At 38.5% G+C, this 16,816-nt stretch overlaps 1 protein-coding gene across 1 annotated transcript in view; it reads left to right on the top strand.

Moving 5' to 3' along the window:
- The first annotated feature begins 919 nt into the window (after positions 1-919).
- The window catches only part of LOC134535931 (oxytocin receptor-like), a 59,234-nt gene continuing 43,337 nt past the window's right edge, over positions 920-16,816 (top strand). The window contains exon 1 of the mRNA XM_063375325.1: positions 920-1,558. The gene's annotated coding sequence lies outside the window, so the exon portion shown is untranslated. The remainder of the gene's footprint in view (positions 1,559-16,816) is intronic.

Raw genomic sequence — 16,816 nt, 5'->3', positions numbered from 1 at the left:
TGACGTCCGATAATAACCTAATATATAACCACCCCGAATAATGAGTTAAGTGTAGTGGTTGAATTAATTTTGCGATAAATATAATCTGCTTGCATCTTGAAAATTTATCTACCTTTTAAATTAACACAAGACTCTTTAAATGAGACATTATATCGCACCCAATATTCTTCTCACAATAACAAACACAAGACGACACACATTTTAAAAATGATATTTTCGAAAGCTTGTGAGATGTTAGGAATATTAAAAATGGAATACATTGTTTGAAAAATACTCGCACTCAAAAATGGCCATTTTACAAAGAAACTCAGGAGTTATAAACTAGCGACAAAACGGCTCTGTGGTTGGAAAAGGAACAAACGAAACGTTCAACAAAAGACTTACAGATACCATGTCATGCAGTTCGTTATCTGTAGAGACCGGAAAATTTTCGCGTATTCATTTCACGATATGCTAGACTCCAAACAACTGTACCTTTATATTGCTTCTGCGATTGGCTTACTGTTTATCTGAAGGACTTTGAGCCAATGAAAAACCCTTCAACCAAAAAAAAAAAAGTATCGAATCGCAAGCGTCCCAGTTGACAGGTGTCACGAGTCAGTAGCCAATGTGCAGGCGGCATTTGCCTGAGTGTGTAGGTGATTGTGGATTCTATCCTATAGGCCATCGAAAGCGCGAATTTTTCCGGTCTCTAGAGTTATCTGGCGCCTTCGCCGCGGAGCGCAGATCGCTATCACGCTAGAGGTGCGTAAAGGTGGAGAAGGAGGGGTTGATAAGGGGAGGGGATAAAAAAGGGGGTGGGGGGGAGAGAGACCGTCTCGCGCGCCTGGGAGATACAGGTTCGGGTCAGGTCGCGGTGATCCGTACTCTTGGCGGAGGGGGGGGGGGGGGGGGGGGGCGGGACCGGCACACGTCCAGTGTTCATGGTCCAGTCGCGCGCCGATAACCGACCCGCCTTCGACGTCGTCATAGTGCGTTCGGCGCGTCTGCCCTGCCTCCCACCCCCCGACGACATGGGAGAGGGTCGTGGAGGGCCGCCGAGTCCCTTCCGACCGGTTCGGACGTAGCGTTGCGCAAGCTGTAGTATTGAAACTAGGCGACAAAAAAAAAAGAAGACTGATCCGCCAATTTCATCACCTGGCTGAAAAATAATAATTTTGTGACGGATAATTTCACCGACTCAAGTGCTTCCGAAGGTGTTTTATTATTATTATTTCTCCGTCAAACGGAAGACGTGTGGTCCAAGCCTGTGTTCGATTCGGTGACACGGAAACCAGTGATCTCGTGCGTGCGTTGTTGATTTAAGTCGGTTCCGAACGAAACAAAATATTTTCTCAAAACGGAATATACTTAAGATCCCAAGTTTAACGTGTGCAGAGTGTGTGCGTGTGTGTGCGTGTGTTTTTTTTTTTTTTTTTTCCTTCCTTCGCGTGAACGAGAAACCAGACCAGTCGGGAAGCGAAGAGGCGCCAGAGACGTGCGGCCGAAGCGCGGCCGCTGTCCTTACAGAAGAAGCCTTTCAGACCACCGGAGGACTCCTGGAGGTTCTCCGCTGCTGGTGAGTGGTGGTCCGCTCCGCCGAGGTCGGGAGCTCGTAAGAGCGTGAGCGTGGTTGGTGAGATGTCGTGAGTTGCAGCGCGTTGTGTGTTCGCGGGGCGGCGCGGGCGGTGAGCCACAAGCCAACCAGTAAAGGCGTTTCTGAAATCATGTCTGTGCCCGCACTCACAACACTCGACTACCATACATCCCCCACCTTCTCAGCCACTAGATAAATTCCAGTACAATAATGTTCGTTTTTGACTGACCACTCATCAAAATTATCCTACCTTTGTGCGCAGTGATCAGCAATGCAAGTTCCAGCTCAATTAATTATTTTTTTTCTTTCGCCATCTTGAATTTCAAACTTCTTTCGAGTTGAAAATAACTCGATTAAATGAACGATAAACCCCTGGGGCACAAGCGCAAACGGCGTTGTTACAAAATCAAAAATGAGTAAATATATTTTCAGATACTAAAATACTGGTGGTGAATAAGGTTTTGTTTTAAAGCGTACAGGCGAGGGCTAGGGAAAATATAGGAACGTGTGCCGCTGGACCCAAAGTCCTTCCATATGCTAGATGGACTACGTCAAGCGGATTTATGGGGATATCGAATCTATCTCAGTGTTACGACGTTTTAAACGTATTTAACATCACATTTAAAGATTTTTCTCCCAGCGCCTGGTGTAAGATAGGAACAACCGAATGTAACAAACGCTATTTAGAATACGTGAAATGTTATTCATAAGTACCGCATCGACCGTATATTTTAATGATCTAATCTTGGTCCAAATTCAGTGTAATCACTCAGTTGTGTTATCAGTGCGCTGCGTACTCCAGTGAAGTAGTTGACACCAAACTGTGTGCTAGTAGTTGTGTGCGTCGGAGATTCAGACTTTCAAGTCACAGAAGGCATCCAAAAAAAAATGAAGTTTAGTTTCCTTTCTAATTGTTCAAGGAAACTTTAGTTGTTTTAATTTTTGAGGTGATTTTCTGGTTGGCTCTTGTTTAAGTGATATCGTGTAAGTACTGATGATTGTCATTTTGCTTCTGACCTGGGCAGAGCACCAACTTGTAATAGACTTGACGTGCGGATAAAAAGAAAAATACAGTTTTATCCTGATATCTCATCAGCAGGAATTCATAATTATTACTATTCACTGAATAAACTTTTGAAATATTTTTGCAAGGAAAATCCTTGGAAACTCAGTTGCTAACGAATTCACCTGTGGAACTGCCCCAAATTAAATAGTACAAAGCTCTGCCTTGCAGATCTAAAGTTTTATCTTTGGCATCTGAGTTTCCAAGGATATTCCTTGTAAAAGTACAACCTTTTCGTTGAGTACTGTACACTTTTGTAATAAATGTAATCCTTAATTTCACATTTATAGTCAAACTAAAAACGTGAACTGTCAAAAGGAAGAAAAAAAGGTTAAATTACATTGAGTCATGCTAGCAAGACAAAATCATAAAAATAATTATTGAAAAGTGTATCTTAAGGAATCGGTAGAATTACTTGTCTGAAGTCATCTCCTATAATGTAATTTAATAATGGAACATGCTAAAACTGCATTACACCATTAAAAATTAAATATTTTTTATTTTATCATAAATATGGCTTACCATATCGTTTTTTTATTCGCTAGATATTGGAACTTTATAAAAAAATTACTTCTGGGCTTGTATACTTCAGTGGCGTAGATTTAGAATTACCTACTTATTTCTTATGTAAATATTTTGGAAACTTCTATAAAATTCTGTAACATTTCAAGAACTTAATCTACATAAGATATTTATGTTCTCCAATATGATAAAATGATCGATTAAATGTTTTCTCATTTTCCATGCAGTGAAAATACTATGAATGTTTTTACCTCAATGCATCCAGCATTGAATACTTAAAACGAATTACATATTATGTCAATTAAAGTAATTATTAATTTTTTTTGACCTTCCAAAATTAATTTTTATCCCTTGCACTAATAACGTGGCGTATAAAAATTTATTTTGCATCAAGGTTTAAGATAGTAATTATATGGTTTAAATTAATTTAAAACGGATTTAATACTAAGGAATTTTTAATTTTTTAAATATTTCAATGCCTGTTTTTACGGTAATTAATTAGTTTCATCAATACTTTTTTTTAGCTAAAGGTGTTAGATAAAAACTATACCATTTACAAATAATCCAAACGGATTCGATAGTGTGCTTACTAAGGGAGTTATGAATTTTTTCCCCTCCAACCCTTGTATTTTTCCACCCCCTTGCAGTTATGGTTGGTCGTATCAAAAATGTATTTAGACAAAAGTTTTGGGTTTTACTCCTACGAGTTATAATACGTTCAAACAGATTTTATGTTCTATTATAACAGTTTTATTTATACTATATAAAACCAACCGTACATCAAATTGAATTATAAATGTTCAAAGTGTTCACCGTTAGTTATACGGCACACATCCAACCTAAGACCAGTTCTTCTCACACTTTGGTTAACACGTCCGGAGTAATGGAAGCAATGGCCTCTTCAATTCTGTGTCTCAACTCTGGCAAGTCATTAGGTAGCGGCGGAACGTAGACGTGATCTTTTATAAAGCCCCAAAGGGAAAAAAAATCGCATGGCGTTATATCAGGTGAACTTGGAGGCCAGCGAAAAAGAGCTCTGACGTCTCGACCTTTACGACCAATCCAACGGTCAGGGACTTGGACATTCAACCACTCTCGTACAAAGAGATTACCACGAGGATGGGGTCCATACTGTTATCAAATAAAGTTTACAGATTCACCCTCTAATAATTATGGAAATGACGCTCAGGAATCACAATTTTTCGTAGGTGGCGCTGCGAGCGAGAAAAAATCAAAGCAGTACTCGCGCATGCGCTTATCTAAAACTTTTGAGTTGCTATTTAATTGTGACTTTGAATCAAAACTCTACAACGCTTACAGTTGATACTATTAAAATTTATAACTGGGACATTATTTTATGGACATACTGTACTTTGGACGTAAACTATTCTGTCAAAATATCAGTCCAACAAGAATTTTGTGGCACGTCTAACACCTGCAATAAATTAGCAGGAAAAATGTAGTCTAAACTCAAACTACACTTCTACAACTGCTTCCTTGCCACTTATTGTAATACAGTGTACCTACCTTAGATTTTAAGTTATGCTCTAAGCTGGCGATCAATAATTTTTTGCAAAAATATCAATGTACTCTAGCTGTGCACAAAATAACATTTAGGAAAACCGAAATATACATTTTTTTTCTCCAAAATACTTTATTTCATGATAATTATAACTAACCAAAAATTTCAATTTCAGTAAAAAAACTGAACATTGTAAATATGTAGATACTGCGTTAAACATAGCATCCCACCTCTGTATGATTTAGTATTTAACTTATTAACTTAATTTAACCATTAATACATAGAAGACATTTTTTTTTTCAAAATGTGTCCTTTATTTATTTATTTATTTATTTATTTAATTATTTATCCTCATAAAATTTCGTTTTTATTTTTCTTAACGAGTCTAGTCAGTTGATCCAATAAATGGAACTTGTTTAGTTCTCTTGCGATAACCACTCACTTATTTACATTGCAAATTTTCCTCCTTTCAGCCGATGTGGTTATTTTTTTCTCGATACGTCGTTGTCAACGTGTTTTGAGCCTTGATAAATAATATGTAATGATCTCGTATATCTTCTGTCAGTTTCTCATTTCCACCAGCGTAGGATTAAGCAATTGGCAATAAATAAAAATACATAATAAATACATAATTAATAATGTACGCGTGTTAGAAGTTATTCTAACTTGGCGTGATAAAGTAATAACTTTAATGTTGCATGTAAATAATTAATAAAAATAAAATAATAAAAGTACTGGAGTGATACTATAAATACGTTTGGTAAAGTAAAAATTCAGTTATACAAAAAATTAAATAAATACTCAGTATTTTATCTCTATAAAAAAATTAATTGCCGTGCGTTAGTCTAGCTAAAACTAGAAAACGGCTCGACCTATTTGAATGATTTTTTTTTGTTTTGTTCGCCTTATTACAGGGATGGTTTAGGGGGAAAAAACGTTAGGAAAAACCAAAAGGAACAGCCGAAAAATTGAAAAAATTGAATTTGATAATTTTGTATAGGAATTACTTTTGAATGTTTGTCCTCCATGCGTTCCTAAACCACTGATCCGATCTCGATGAAATTTTGCACACTTGACCTTCGAAACACCAGGAAGGTCACTGTATAGGTGATATTATGATGACACTAAACCTTAAAGCAGAATTTAAGGTGGCGCTCCAGTCGTATGGATAGTTACATGTAAGTATGTTATAGTATTTTCTCTTTGCTATAGTCCGAATAATAATGGTGGGAGGGAAAGTGGGACAGAAGAAGATGGAGGGAGAGAGTGAGAAAGGTGCAGAGGGTGGGAGTGGGGGAGAGGAAAGTAGAGGGATATACAGATAGAGTTAGGTATAGAGAGAGCTATACAGATAGGAATAGAGAGATATAGAGAGTTACAGAGAGGTCTAGAGATAGAGCGGGATAGAGACACACTCACACACACTGTGTTTATGTACACCTACTTTTAAAAATTTGGAAAAGATAAATAAAGGGACATTGCAACGCATGCCTGGCATTAGTTAGTCTCTATATATAAAAATCAATTGCAGTGTGTTAGTCTTGCAAAAACTCGAAAATGGCTCAACCAGTTTGAATAATATATTTTTTTGTTCGCCTCAATACTGGCGTGGTTTAGGATAAAAGAACATTAGGAAAAACCCAAAGAAACAGCCGAAATAATGAAAAAATCGAATTAGGTAATTTTGTATGGGAATTGCCACTTCTGATTACATTCAATAGATGGCGTATGTGGCGGACCTTTAATTTGACAGCTGCGCCATGCATAACTGTTTTTCCTCTATGTATTTTTTCATTCCGTGCAGTTGTGTGAAATCCATTCCATTTCGTTAAAGAAAGGTAGTGGATTTTGAGAAATGATTAGGTTCAGGCGAATTTAATTACATTTTGCGAACATTCATTTTCATCAGCCATTCTATTTAAGGCAAATTGACTTTGCAGGCTTAGACATAACCACAAATTAATTCAAATGTGTTTTAGCAAAACTCGAGGAATAAGTTTTATGTTAATAATAAGTTGTAAAGTTCTCAAGGTAATTTCGACAGATTTCAGTGATTATGAAAACAATTCCGTGTTGTTTTACAGTGTTCATTACAATGCCAAAAAGATAACGAACTGGCATAGATCGTTGAAGTCATTTAAATGCGCGGTGAGCTACTTGGGAAGCCTAAGATGTACATCAAGTTCTGTCCCTGCCCGAACACGCCCAAATATTCACCTTCGGCCAACCTCGGGTTTATATATATATATTTCTCTGTTTATTTTAATGTAGCTATACTAACCTAACTAACCGTCCATATGGTTTAAAGTGTTTTAATGTAGCTAACCTAACCGACCACTTTTAATATTTTAATTCATTTTCCTGCGCAAAAATAAAACAAATCCCGAGGTTGGCCGAAGGTGAATATTCGGGCGTGTTCGGCAGGGACCGAACTTGATGTACATTTTAGGCTTCTCGAGCTACTTTACGTGCGAACCACACTGATGACCACTGAAGTTTGTGGAATTAACTTGGAGTTCCCGTGTTTCGCGCATGGACAACTGTAGTAGCGTGTTCGCGTGTCGGAAAGCCATCATCTTTGTTTATTTATGCGCCGGAAAACAAAACAAAAAAAAATGTAGTTTACCAGAAAGCTTTGCAATGAATGTTAACTGCATTTATCTTTTATGTAAATAAAATACATAGAATTCATTTTAATAACAAACGAGTTTCATTTAATAACCAAACAAAACCCAAACCGTACACGATGCGGCTAAAATTATCGATCTCAATGGATTAGAGTTGGAAGGTTGATTCGGATTGATAATATTCTTATGAAGAGTTACAATAAAATTAATTTTAGGTGGTACGAAGTTCACCGGTTCATCTAGTATTAATATAAACACATGCATAAAATTAATCAGTTAATTTAGTAAAACAATAGAGTTAAATTTAAATTCAAATGAAAATAAATTATTATGCTGAATTTTTATTCTTAATGTTTAATATTAATTATTTATTAAGTAATAATTTATAATGCAAATAAATTATACATAAGTAATATTTATTGGTAGGTCCTGCTACAGAACGCAGGGTGCGATTCCATGTCGGGGACGGCCATCTTGGATTGTGACGTCACGGCGGTCAATTTTTGGTGTCAAATTTCTTCAAAATGCCTCTAAAATGACGCAAAATTATTCAAAATTCCTAAAAACATTCCCAGTATGTATTGAAGAAAAAATTTTCAGTTTGAGGGAAAATTTCCCATTTTATTCCTCAAAAATGCCAGAGGCTTGAACTGTCCCAATTGAGACTAAAATTCCCCATTTACAAGCCACCAATAAGTCTCTGGTGGGGAGATTTGACCTTGATCTTGACCTCAACTGCCACCATTTCACGTATCGTTAGTAGGCCATCTTGAAAATCCGTATTTATCGTCCGATTCCAACGAAACACCTTTTAAAATTAATACAAAAATAATTAATAAAATTATAAACAAAATAACTGTTGGATGGTTTGAAATTGTCCGCCATCTTGAAAAACTGTAATTATTAAGCTATAAATTCAGGAAACATTTTAAAATTCATTAAGAAATAAATTCAATTAAAATTTTGACAACACAATTTATAAAAATGTTACTGGGTTCAAACCTGTGGAGGTCATTCAATTAAAAATGGCGATGGATCGTTCCCCCACAGAAGGCACTGGCAGACGACTCCCTGATTAATGCCAAGCCAGATATTACATCAGCCAGTATGGCATCATGGCATTCATTTTTTTTTCATCTGCTGGAGGATGCTGCTGCCATACTGTTTTCGTCTACTAGAGGGCGCTGCCCTCATATTTTATTTTTATTTTTACCTGCTAGATGCAGTATTATTTATTGCCAGAGCGTCCGCCATCTTGAAATTCTGTAATTATTAAGCTAGTATGTTGAGAAGATTTTCAAAAATCATCAAAAATTGCTTATTAAAATAATGATTGATTCGATCTATTCCTGACCTCGGTTTGATCCTAGAGTGACACAAAAAATTACCAAAAAAGTGACAGGTTTTAGAGTGAAATAATTATTTATTAACAGACAGTCAACTGTCGATATAACCGCCATTTTGAAATTTGTCTTTCATTTTGAAAATCTATAATTTTTAAGCTATAAATTCGGAAAATATTCCAAAAATTATCAAAAAATCACTTGTTAAAATAATGATTGATTATATCGATTCCTATCCTCGGTTCGATCTTCGATCAATAAAAAATATAATTTAATTAAAAATACATAAGAAAGGACAGGTTCAAGAAATAAAACACAAAATTTAAAATAAAATATTTTATAATTTCTACTATACTACAGGAACACATGTGAACGTTAACAATCTAATAAATATTTAGTTCTGCTTGGCTTGAACTGTCTAATTCTCAGCTATAATCGGTTTACTGAAGCCAGAGACTAGCCAGATCCTTTACTGATATAGTCTTCCTCTTCCTGACAGAGTATCTCGATACCATGTTTAACAGACTGCTTTACATCGTCATAACTGTAAATGAGAGTATTCATAGTCTCAAAAGTGCACTTCTTCTCTTGGTCCTCGAATGGATATGTTTTACCATATCCACAGTCCAGCCACAAGTTATATTTAAAGGTTCGTTCGTTGCTACTTCATCAGTAAGCTGATAGATAATGTTCTGCTCTATATCGTCAAGAAAAGTACAAATGTATCTTGACTTTCGACATATATTTAAAAAATAGTAATCTTTCAAAATTCCACGAAATGCAGATTTCGCCAAGTGGAATCCATTACAATTTACCTGTAATGCACCGAGCACAGTCTTGTGTTTAGTTTCATGCCCAGGCGTCATTGCAATCGGTTGCTGCACATCTGCTTGTATACTTTTGTACCTATACAAGAGTCTAAATGGCTGCTGGTAGTTCCACAGTAGGCACACGAACTTCACCTTTAAAGTTTTACGCGTGTCGTCTCAAATTATCAATACATGTAAACCAAAATTGACGGTTTTTGCAGCGTAGCTTCATATGAGGATGCTTCATATTTATGTTCATCATGGGCAAATGAAAATTACATATCACAGTAGCTGCAAGGATGTCTAGTTGATGAAGTTTAACATTTCAGGCTCGAACTGCATGCTGATGTAACTGCCGTAGTACCAGTTCCCGTTGCGCGTCGATACATTGCTGTTGCAGCGAAACCGTTACTTTCTGCCGAGCAGCAGGGCCTTTTCATATCTCCAAGTTTTTTCCACTTATCATTTCTTGTAAATTTCTTGCGGCAATGTTTACAGCTAAATATTTTGCTAGGAATATTATTAGAGCATTATATCTTATTGTGTCGACGAGAATTACTGTTCGAAAAAAATCTTGTCACAGTAACAACATCGATGCTGGAAAGATGCCGATGCACCTTCAGTGGACATCATGGTTGCTATTGGTACTGCAGGAATGTAAGTCTCTTCTGCTGCTGGAACCACGTCTGTTGAAGTCTCCTCTACTGATGTCGGTGATGATGGTACACATTCCATCGAGTTCTGCGTAGTTTTCGTCGAGACAATGCCAACAGTATCTGCGTCGCCAATCTTCGTCACTGACGAGATCTCCATTGTCGATGGTACAACTTCCATCAAGGTCTGCACAGATTTCGTCGACAGTGCCAATTGTATTTGCATCGTCGTTGTTGTCACTGCCCTGAAGGTCTTCACCATCGATCGTATATCGTCCATTCAGGTCGATATGAATGAATGTAATGATGCCATCGAGTCTCAAGAATTCCCAGATACTGGACTAATAGGTAGGATAAGTCAAACTAGTCTATCCACACTGCCAGATGATGGTTGGGGATCATCTCGTTTGGGGCTCGCTTATTTACTTGCGGCCACTGGAATAATATTCGAGTCAAAACAAGAACTATTTACATTAATACCCAAGTAAAAAATAATTATTCACAAGAGAAGCACATTTAAAAGCACATTCGATAAAAAGAAAGTACATTCACTAAACGTAAGCACATTCGGAAGAACGTTCGACTAAACGGAAGCACATTTCACAAAAAGGGAGCACATTTTGAAGCACATTCATGAAAAGAAAGCACATTTTGGAGCACATTCTTACAAAGAAGCACATTTGGAAACACATGAAAAAAGGATGCTAATTTGAAAGCACATTCGAAAAAACAAAGAACATAAAAAAGGAAGAATATTTGGAAGCACATTTGACCAAAAAAAAAAACACATAAAATGTACACCAATAACGTTAAGAAAATATATTTGAATCATATTTTTTTCATATTGTGTAGGTACCTACTTTGAAGTAATTAAAATCAAATTAAAAACAATTAGCTCGTTTTGTTTGGTACATATCTTTTTCTTTTCCTACACCGCCACGAGAAATTTTAACATTGCAAAACAAACAAACAGCAAACTTTTGATAGTCACTGTTTATATCAAAATATTCCCATAAAAACGACTTTTTCTTTACCGATGTTATCTTTCGTCGCTAAATCTGTTCAGAATTATATTCAAAAATACTTTTATAATAATCTCTAACTACAAAAGCACGTTTTTAATAACCTTAAATGATCGTGTTTGCAATCAATTCAACAAGTCCATGAAACACTTCTTTTTTTTTTTTTCCTAACCTAACTAAAACTAAGTGTATTTTGGAGGGGTCCGGGTTAGGGAGGGACCTAGGTGCGTCTCAGGCCGAAGCCTATACGCCTAGTCATGCTGGGATTAGCCATGCAAGGAGAGGGTCACATGCATCATGTGCTAGGAGGGGATTGGCCAGCCATGGCAGCGATTGGCGCCATGACTAACTCCCCTCACTCTTAAATCTAGACTATAACTAGAGATAGGTTGGGCCCAGGTAAAACCTGCATAGACACAGGGAAAACCCTGGGCACATTCATGCGGGATGCAAATTGGCATGCATTACGTGTAGGAATTTACAGGAGACAGAGGATGGTCTGGATGAAGTGTTGGACAGAGTAGAAAAGAGTCTACCATGCGGGGGTTGGGCACTTGGACTCGTGGTCCGCTTTTCCAGTTGTCCAGTACTGGATTTAGTGACCAGGGACGCAAGCGCCCCTGGTAGTGAGTGGTTGCACTGACCACTCACTCCGCCGCCAGTCAGCACCTAAAAAACTAAGAAACTAAAACAGAAAAAAGATAAATGACTTACAAACTAGGCATTTCGTTACGAAATATGCAAACACCCAACTCAGGGATGGACGTGCAGTGCTTAAGATAAAACTAAAATAAGAACTAAAAATATATATATTTTTTTTTTTTAATTTTTTTTTAGATTTTTTATTATTATTTTAGAAATATATATTTTTGATGACTATTACTAAGTATCTAGGACTTATTACTAATTTACAAATCTCTAATATCTACTACTATACTACTAGTTAAATATAGAGGAACTGTCGGTGTATAAAGTTACAGGTGAATTAAGTCAAGACCTATTCGCATTCTGGCATTTGTTGCAAGCTTGTAATTCAAAATCTCATGTATTTCAGAAACACAACCGGCACTGGAGGTGAAGCCTGCCAGGCGGGCCATGCCCATCGTGCATAGGGAGTCAGCCCTAACAGCACAGGCAGTGGAACTCCCGGGAGTCAAACCTACACCTGCGTGCTTCGGACCATTTTGAATTAGCAAATTATTTCATTAATGTCTATAATTTAAGTTTCAACTCGCGGGAGACTGATTGGCCGATCGCTCAGCCAGCCACAGCACACTACGGAGGTCTGTGAGCCAAGATTGAATTTGGCATTTTATATTTTCCATGCAACTCTGGATCTTGTTCGCCCAGTGATGAAATATATGGGTTTCTGCTTATGGCACATTTATCATAGAATTTTTGCGCAGTTCGGAAATAATAATGTTTTAAAAGTTCGAGTTTGAGCTCTCTGTGCATAGCCCTTACGGGGCAATACACAGGCGCATCTGTCGCAATACGAATACTCTTATTCTGAATTCTCTGTAGCTTGATTAAGTGAGATTCCGCTGCTGTTGCCCACACCGGCGCTGCATACGTGATTATTGGTTTTATTAGTGCGTTATAAGTTATTATTCCGTTTTTAACAGAGCTACCTAAACGTCTGCTCATGACGGGGTAGAGGGCCATGAGCCTAGTGAAAGCTGTTTTTCTTTTCGCCTCTATGTGATCGCGCCATAGTAGTTTCCTATCCATGTGCACGCCTAAATATTTAACATCATTTTTGTGAGGAATTTGCTCATTGAAAAGTGTTAGTCGTGGTCTATCTTCGAGTGGCGGGAGATGTTTACGCGTAAAAACTATAGCTTCTGATTTAGTAGGGTTTACCTTAATTCGCCATTTTGTGCACCACTGTTCTATTGAATTTAACGCGGTTTGCAATCTGTCTGCTGCGAGTTCTAGAATACTAGATCTGCTAAACAATACCGTATCGTCCGCGTAGCAGCCAAACTGAACTGATCGGTGTGCGGGCTTAGGCATATCATGGATATAAATATTGAATAAAACCGGCCCCAAAATGCTGCCTTGTGGGACTCCTGCTTTAATTATTTTTAAATCGGACTGTGCTCCTTCTGTCGTGACTCTAAACGATCGATTTTCTAAATACGAGACCAGTAATTTAATATAACAATCGGGGAAGCCAGTTTTATATAATTTATAAATTAAGCCTTCATGAAGTACTCTATCAAAGGCTTTTTCTATGTCCAAAAACGCTGCGAGATTATAGCTATTCTGATTGAACGCAGTTATTATTTGTTCTGTCAAACGGACCAGTTGATGCGTTGTTGAATGCGCGCTGCGAAAACCAAATTGTTCGTCCGGCAGTACGTTATTTTCTTTAATGTGAGCATTTAGTCGCTGCAGAATTATGCATACGGCTACTTTTGACAATGTACTCAGCAGACTAATGGGCCTATAATTTTGGGGCAGTGTCTTATCTTTTCTGGATTTATGAAAAACTATCACATTCGCTTCTTTCCACTGCAATGGAAAATACTGTAGTTTAAGTATTCCATTTATTAATTGAGCTAGGTATTCCAAAATTTCGTCGGGCAGTTTCTTAAGGACTACTGCCTGAATGCCATCGTTTCCCGGTGCCTTACGTGGTTTCATACGCCTGATAGCCTGTTTAACTTCCGATTTTTTTTTCTAACCTAACTAAAACTAAGTGTATTTTGGAGGGGTCCGGGTTAGGGAGGGACCTAGGTGCGTCTCAGGCCGAAGCCTATACGCCTAGTCATGCTGGGATTAGCCATGCAAGGAGAGGGTCGCATGCATCATGTGCTAGGAGGGGATTGGCCAGCCATGGCAGCGATTGGCGCCATGACTAACTCCCCTCACTCTTAAATCTAGACTATAACTAGAGATAGGTTGGGCCCCGGTAAAACCTGCATAGACACAGGGAAAACCCTGGGCACATTCATGCGGGATGCAAATTGGCATGCATTACGTGTAGGAGTTTACAGGAGACAGTGGATGGTCTGGATGAAGTGTTGGACAGAGTAGAAAAGAGTCTACCATGCGGGGGTTGGGAACTTGGACTCGTAGTCCGCTTTGCTTTTTATCCAGGACTGGATTTAGTGACCAGGGACGCAAGCGCCCCTGGTGGTGAGTGGTTGCACTGACCACTCACTCCGCCGCCAGTCAGCACTGTTTAACTTCCCTAACTTCGCTCATGAACGAAAAGACCCGAATTCACCCGAGTCCACCCGATCGTTCGTGCGCCACCTACGCGAGCTCGCTCGTTACGATGCGCCAATCAGCAATGTTCGGCCGGACATCCGGCTATCCGGCTCCAAGGTTGGCCGGGTATCCGGTGTCCGGCCAAACAGCTATACGTTTCATCACTAATTCTTACAATAGGAATTATTGATTTAAAACAATTTTTTTGGACATAAGTCACTGCTAATTTAATTGGATATCGTAGAAAAACCTCATTGGTACATTTAATTAAAAGAAAATCTAATTTACTACAAAAAATTTTCAAACCAAAAACCCTTGCTGCAAGAAAATAGCCAATAACATGAGTTCTTAGGTGCGCGGCCAATCATGCGAGTGTCCGCTATCTGTCTGTTATGCCTGACGACGAGAACGGATGTCAGTTCCCGAAACATCGCGACTGTTTTATCTGAACAAGCCTACTGCGTTCGCCTGTGCCGTCCGCATTGTGTTGACGAGAATATCTGTTTAATATCATGGCTGGTTTTGCCTACACGTCAATGTGTTGTCCAAGAATTTTTCTTCGTATTTATTGTTGTTCTTGCAGCTATCTCGTCGTTGTCGCCTCACTGTGTTCGCCTGTGTTAAGATATTTTTTTCTGGCCAACTCCTTCCAGCTGTTTTTTTTTTTTTTTTTTTTTGCTTGTTCCACTTGTGTTCATGTATTCATCTTTCTTGTCAATTTTCGAGATTTTTCTATAACGTTTAGTATAAACCAGCAATGGCGTATGTCCAAGAAATGGTTTTAAATGTAAGAATCGATATTTTCTGAAGAGCCCCGCTCAGTAGCACAGCAGGCTGAGACACCGCCCAGGTTTGCCAACCTGCGCAGCGATGCGAAACCGGAGGCGACACATACGTGGGTTCAATCCCCTTCGCGGCTGCAGGGAATTCTCGCGAAACAGGCTTTCGAACTGGTTAGACTTAGTTTAATGTATAAGACAGTACGAAAGCTGTTTCCAGGCATGAACGCCGGAGTAGTAAATTACACTCTCAGTGAATCTGTAATCAGCAACTTCTACACAGGCACTGTGCCGAAACGACACAGCTGTTTACATAGTACAAACTGTTATATTCATATCAATATTGACAGATAACTATTATTTCTTTATTGTTTTCGTATGTTCTAGGTAGTATATGTGTCTATGACCCGACTGACTCTATGCCCACGCGCAGTTCTTTTACAGTACATTTGTTTAGACCTCTCTAGGAGTAATGTGTTTTTTTTATCACAACAATGTAAATTGGTACCGGCTTAAATTAAGAATTCTCGAGTGACGCCATCATAACGCAAGCATGCAGAATTTGGTGCAAATAATAATCAATATACTATTTAGGAATTTTAATACATCCGTCGCACAAGACTGGATGGTCGTTTCTACATGATATGGCTAAGTAATTTGGTCAAGACAATGTCTTTTGGAAGAATTAAGAAATAACGCAGTAAGTTCTTTCTGTGACCATTGCCTACGCATGTATTGGTGAGTATAACTGACGCCAACTTTCAGAACTTTGATTGCACTGGCAGTCAAGTATTGTTTTAGTAAACAGTTTCAACAATGACCGTGAATGAATGCAGACATCAGAACATGGACGACACAGCAAATATACGAACACGACGATGGAGATAGGCAGATATCAAGGACCAAGACAACGACTACAAAACTGATGAACACAGTACATAGGTTTCCTGTGACAGAACGGTTGCGACTTCTCGGGAACTGGGCACATGTTACCGTCATCGGGCACAGACAGACAGACAGACAGTGGAAATCAGTGCCGAACTGCAACGGCGCGTGTCCGAGAAAATTGTATTGGATCAAAATCCCCGGATCGGATGAATGATTTAAAAGAACGTTAAATTGTTGATTGACGCGGGGCCTCGATGTTTTCGCCCCGGCCGGGGGGCAGGCACATAATATGGCTCTTCTTTTAGCGAGGGCCTCGGACGGCAACTCGAAGCGTGGTCTGGTCGCAGCTCCTTAGCTTCATTCCCGCGGCACTTGTCGGTCGTGGTTGGACGACATTCCTCGTTTAATGTTGCCGGCACAAGGCTGTCAGCTTCTTGCGGCGTTTACCTGCGAGCCTCCATACCGACTGTTTTTATTTTTACCGAGTCCCTGCCACCTGTAGACTGCAGTACAGAACAAATAGCGCCCGTTGTGCGAGCGATTCTTGCACTTAACGTCTTTACCAACCCGGATTTCTCCCATAAAAATACATTTAGTTTAAGTAAGGTTAAAAAAAAAATATTGTGTTTCCTAGGCAAGATACTCTTGCAAAATTTTTAGGGCAATAGTGCTTACTAATACATCATTATGCCAGTTTCCTTCTACCAAAATATTCGTTCAAATTCTGATATTTTGGGGTGCATTCATTTGTCAAGACCAAAATAAGTTGCTGTATCAGTTGCGATAAAACCAT

The sequence above is a fragment of the Bacillus rossius genome, chromosome 10 (assembly GCF_032445375.1).
Source record: "Bacillus rossius redtenbacheri isolate Brsri chromosome 10, Brsri_v3, whole genome shotgun sequence".
In the NCBI taxonomy this organism is placed as follows: Eukaryota; Metazoa; Arthropoda; class Insecta; order Phasmatodea; family Bacillidae; genus Bacillus; species Bacillus rossius.
Note: the sequence above shows the minus strand (reverse complement) of the source record. Positions and strands in the feature narration are given on the sequence as shown.